This window comes from Lepidochelys kempii, chromosome 3, assembly GCF_965140285.1.
Source record: "Lepidochelys kempii isolate rLepKem1 chromosome 3, rLepKem1.hap1, whole genome shotgun sequence".
Classification (NCBI taxonomy): domain Eukaryota; kingdom Metazoa; phylum Chordata; order Testudines; family Cheloniidae; genus Lepidochelys; species Lepidochelys kempii.
Window position 1 is genome coordinate 132,555,012 of NC_136382.1, and position 6,000 is coordinate 132,561,011.

The following is a 6,000-nucleotide window of genomic DNA, read 5'->3' on the forward strand; positions in this document are numbered from 1 at the left end:
CCCAGCTGATTCTTGACTCCTGTGTCATGAGTGTTGACTCTGGCTCAGACCACTAGGTCTGACTGCCCATGACCCAGTTCTGACACGTGTGTATTCTGAGTTTACACTAGTCTAAAGTCAATTCAGTTTCTTCAGATTTATACCCGTGTAACAGAAGAATTTGGCTGCTAATCACTGAATTTCATAAAATTGACCAACTATGAATTTTAAAGGAAAAACTGTCATAATCTCACTCATTTAGTCCAACCCTTCTGACAAGTGAGAATGGTTCTACAATATTCTTTCTATAAACTCATCTAGCCTTGCCTTAAATATTGCAGGATTCCTTCAGGCTCTTCAATTAAAATTGCCCCACCCTCTGTGAACTTTAATGCGTTGCCCTTCCCAGAATACAAGTTGATCTTGTACTGAAAATGTAGTGTCCTGGTCTAAGGGAGGGGTTGATTTATATGGAGCTTTATTAAAATGCATTTATAGCCACTGTAAGAAATTGTTCACTCAGTATGTTTAGATTTTGATACGGAAGAATAGATTGTATGTTACAGAACAACATGTTTCTGAATCTGGGGATACTGCTGACAGTGATCCATAGCTGTCAGTCTATGAAAATGTAACCAAATTTTACAAGAAGTTCAAGACCATCTCATTCTGTTTTTTGTCTTAATTTTAAACTTTGTGCTGTGAAAAGTCAAAGGCATGTTCCACGCTGCTTGGGCAGATTCTCTAGAGAAGTGGTTCTCAACCTATTTACCATAGGGGGCCACATATGCAGCTCTCTGTGTTATGTGGGCCACATCCACACAATATATACATACACACATGGGCTGCAGCTGTGCTGATTTGATTGCAAGCAGCCTGTGGCCTGCGAGTTGAGAACCACTGCTCTAGAGGGAGGGTCACTAACCATTGCTTTTTCTAGAAAAATAACTCTCTCTCTAACAGTCATACATATTTTTTACCCTCTGGTTCAAGCAAGACTTCAAGCTTTGAGGGTGCTTAAAGTCTGATTATAGCCAGAAAAAATACCTTTTAAAAAAATTTTCCTGAAATTTACTGTTTGAAATGAATGTGTTTATCAGCATATTTAACAAATAAGCAGCTCTGTAAACAAAAGTCCTTTTGTATAAAAACAGGTCAGCAGAGGCAGCATCAATGCAAGCTTCTATACACTGGCCCCTGCAATGTTCCTCAAATTTGCTGTCAAGGGGACACTTAGAATTAGAGCAGTAACACAAATCTAAAATGAGTCCCTTCAGCATTGAATGGAGTTACAGAGTGCCACAAAGTAATCATAACACGACCTTTTTACTTTGCATTGTGATGTTTGTTTCATGTCCTTGTGTCAGCATGACTCAGCATCATCACATACTGAGAAAACATCAAGGTGAAAACAATTCAAAGTAATGCTAGGATGCCACGCCAGGCTATAATTATTTTGCATTTATCTTTAATCTATTTGATGCTATCTTCCCATTCCTCCTCTTTCAGCTACCGGGGTACCATCTCTCTCTCTCTCTCTCTTGCTTTTCCTGCTACTCAGAGGGGATAGGAGGGGTCCTGGTTACTCTGGTGATTGGCACTTCCCCTACAACCTCACAAGAAAATGTATAATAGAGGGGTTCTGATCCTACCCAGGGAATCCTTGAGAGCCGCATGCAGGGCCTCAAAGAAACATGTGTGGCTTTATAGCTGTGAGTTGTATCTCACTGAATTACAGGGTAGTGCAGTCACTATGCTCATTCAGTCCTTGATCTTTCAAACGTTGCCAACAAATAATGACAGGTTTCAGAGTAACAGCCGTGTTAGTCTGTATTCGCAAAAAGAAAAGGAGGACTTGTGGCACCTTAGAGACTAACCAATTTATTTGAGCATAAGCTTTCGTGAGCTACAGATGCATCCGATGAAGTGAGCTAAGGTGCCACAAGTACTCCTTCTCTTATTGCCAACAAAGGACGCCAGGCAATCATAGTGCTAGTCTTCATCTCGTAGACATTGGATGGAGCCCAGTCACCAACTTCATAAAGACAGCCAAAGAGCAATCAGTTAGCAATGGCTTTCAGTCACTACCAGACTGGGACAGATTCTAACCAGTGACTGAAGGTGAAAGGCTCTGTATCTTAAGACCAATTTCTTCTTTAGGCTTGTCTACACTGGGAAGTTTTTTTTTAATTAAACTGCCTTGCATTCACATGCAGAAATTCTTTTTTCAAATTATCTGGTGACAATGTGAATTGGAGAATCCATTTTTAAAGTGAATTCATTTCAAGATGAGTTATTTCAGAAAAAGGTTCATTTGGGCACATCTATACTTTGGATTAACTTTTCTGCCCCTGGCAGTCCTCCCACTGCTATCCCACAGTGCATTGCGTCCCACCTGGTTCAACCTGTCTGTCAAACTAGCAGCGCTACGGGGGTTGAAAAAATTGTAATGCAGGCATATTTATGGAAACAGCATGTACAGAAAGAGAAAAAACAATATAGAAAAATACTTTGCTTCCCAGTATGAGCAATGCCCTGGGATTTTAGCTTTCTTAGCATTTAATGAGGTATATTTCCAACATGAGACATTTAACAATGCATAGAGATTATAAGGCACTCATGGCTATTATTAATAAGCCTCTCATAATTGTTAATCCCTTGGGTTCAGAACTACTGTATGTGTCTATTTTGAAGGACACTTTGTGCTGATCTGTGGGTGTTATAAAAGGTAATTTAAGTCAGAGATAGTGCTCTATTTTGGCACAAACATTGCAAGGCAGTGCAGCTTTCTCGGGGCTGCCTGTACAAGCAGCACTGCCTTTCCAGTCCTGGATCTCCTTCTGGTGAATAACATCACTGAACCTCTTGCTGGTTTGTCCACTGCCATTTCAAACAAGAGCCGCCTTCTCTGCCTCTTGGTGACCCCCTCAGCGTAACATCCTCCAAAGTAAGGGCAGCCTGAAGAGGTGCACTTGTGATTACTAACTTGTCCCTGCTTTCCCAAACCCTTCCAGCCCACCACAAACTCAGGCTTGGCACATGGGTCCTATACAAAAGGGAGGTAAGCAGTAAAGTACCTCCAAGTTCACCCAAGAATTGCAAGAAGCTTCTCATTTCTTTCTTTCTGAAGTTGAGGAACAAGCAACATTTTGTCCTTGTCTCTATGACAACAATGATTGGGATAATTACTTCTGTTTCTCTCCTTCCCCAGTTCCTGCACCTGAAGCATTGGTGCATGATCATCCTCTGGAAGTTTGACAAACCTCTGGGTGAAGAAAAAGAGGACAAGGGAGGAAGTGTTTTCATGTCTGTATTCCAGAAGAAGACAGAAGAGTGAAGGGGAAGCTCTTTTTGCAGAGAGAGACCACAGAAAATTGACAAGGGAGAGTATGGAGAAAGATAGCAACATGCAGTAACAGCTGCTGAAGTTGATACAGAAGCAGACAGTCCTGCTGGAGAACATTTTGGTACAATGTTACCATCACACTCTCATTCCAAGCCCAACCCTGCCATCTCCTGAAGCCCATGGAGAACAATGCCTAAAAAACTGGAGCCATCTTCACTCCTATAACTACGAGTGCTTGTTTCTTCCCTCACCATTTGTAATGGGGTGCATAGACCCCCACACTTCAGCTGCCAGGAAAGGTTTAATAACTGGATCTATTACTTCTCCAGCTGCGACCAAGTGACCAATTAGCAACAGTTGGCATAAAAGGCTGCAGATCTGGCAGAAGGATGGTCACAACCTTGCAGGGTCCTAGAGTTCAGGCGGCAGCCTGAGCCAAAATGTCCACACTACAGTTAAACAGTCCCTTAGCCTGATCCCTGAGAGCCTGAGCCAGCTGGCATGGGTTAATCATGGATTTTTAATTACATTGTAGACATACCCTAAGTGACCTGGCCGGATGGCTGAGTCACAAGAAGAGACCAGAGAGTGAATTTGGGGGGGGGGGGGGGGGGGGGGATGGAGGGTGAGAAAACCTGGATTTGTGCTGGAAATGGCCCACCTGATGATCACTTTAGATAAGCTATTACCAGCAGGACAGTGGGGTGGGAGGAGGTATTGTTTCATATTCTCTGTGTATATATAAAGTCTGCTGCAGTTTCCACGATATGCATCTGATGAAGTGAGCTGTAGCTCACGAAAGCTTATGCTCTAATAAATTGGTTAGTCTCTAAGGTGCCACAAGTACTCCTTTTCTTTGGTCCAAGGTGCTGTTGGCAGAACATAATTGAGATAGAGGAGGTCTACACTATGTCCAGCCATGAGGAGGCACACCAACCACTGACTGAAGTTCTGACACCCTCCTACATCCCAAGCCTAAAGCAGCAATCAGAAGCCCTGCACCTATACGCATTTGTGACCAGGACAGCACAAATGTGTGCACTCAGCACTTTAGGCATGTGTGCCACATCTGCACTATGTTCCATAAAGGTTGCACTATTCTTTGAGGTGATTTATATTCCGCTAGTCTAACTTTGTGTTATGTTCAGTGAAAGTTTTAACTGCACGACTTTACATTCACTATATTATTGACAGAGGTTCAATACAATTTCATCCAATCACATGTGCTAGACACATAACAAAATGTCCTTTCATTAAATCACTGTGCAAAGCGTAACAAAATTGCATTTCATCACATTTTACAGACACACTAATGAAATCCTTACATAATGCATAATAAAATTTCATTTTAGCTTCTAGCTTCCAAGTGGAAGCACAGGGCATTTCTGATGGTTTGCTGCAGTCTGCTGAGGCAGCCTCTCTGCTGGCTGCTCATAACATTCCCAAAGACTGCACCTCTGCTTCCCACCCATCAGGGAGGCTCTCTCCCTTACTCTCATATTTGTTGTGCAAAATACAACAAGCAGCTGTTGCTCAACAGCCTCCAGTCTTGCCATCAGGCACCTCTATCTTTTTTCAGCCTTCCAAATGGACTTACTACTGTCACTCTGCCACTCCTCAGGGTATAGTTAAACAGTTCCTGCCTAAGTGGCCAGTAAAAGGCTTTGTAAGCCAAAACAGAGAATAAACTGCATCTCCAAGAATGACTGGGTTAATCACAACACCCTTAATGCCCATAATAGTCCTGGAAGCAAAAGTTCCCTTTTTCACTGGAGAAAACAGGCCCAAGTTGCTAAAGATCACTCCATATTAATATTGGTGAACCTGCCATGGTATCAACCAGGCCTTGGAGCTCCATGTAGAAATAGCCTTTTCTGTCGATGAACCCCAAGGCCTGGTTTGGGGGGTCACAGAATAGGTATGTGAGTCCCATCAGTGGCCACAGTACAACTTGAGAATCCAAACCATGCAAATTCATCAGTAACCTGCTGTGCATTGCCAACCTTTGTGATCTGAGGCAGCAGCACTCTCTTGATAGCAGCGTGCACCCACATGACAACAGCCCAACATTTGATCTGCTTAGCTATTGATCAGTATCAGTTTGGCGTGGCAAGCTTGCAGATGGTGATAACAGAATGGGAATCTGCTCGTTTGACCCCAAATCCCAGAACTCTGGGCTTCTGGTAGGTATCCCACAATGACCAGCAAGAAAAAAATCCCAGAATATACAGAGCCCAACAACAGGACATTGCACCATGGATATCTGCCCCATATGTGGTGTGCTTATTTTGAAAAAAAAAAAAAATCAGTGTTGTGTGGATGCACTGATTTGAGGGGAGGTAGGTTAAAGCCAGCCCTGCATGTATTTCATAGAATCATAGAAGATTAGGGTTGGAAGAGACCTCAGGAGGTCATCTAGTCCAACCCCCTGCTCAAAGCAGGACCAATCCCCAATTTTTGCCCCAGATCCCTAAACGGCACCCTCAAGGTAGTAGTGAGGACCTCATAGAAGAAATGGTTGTAGGGGATAATCTTGGCTCAAGTGGTCATGAGCTAATTCCGTTCAAACTGAACGGAAGGATTAACAAAAATAAATCTGCAACTAGGGTTTTTGTTGCTAAAATACCTGTAGAAACCCTTCTGGTTACCCTTTACATCCCTTGCTAGCTGCAACT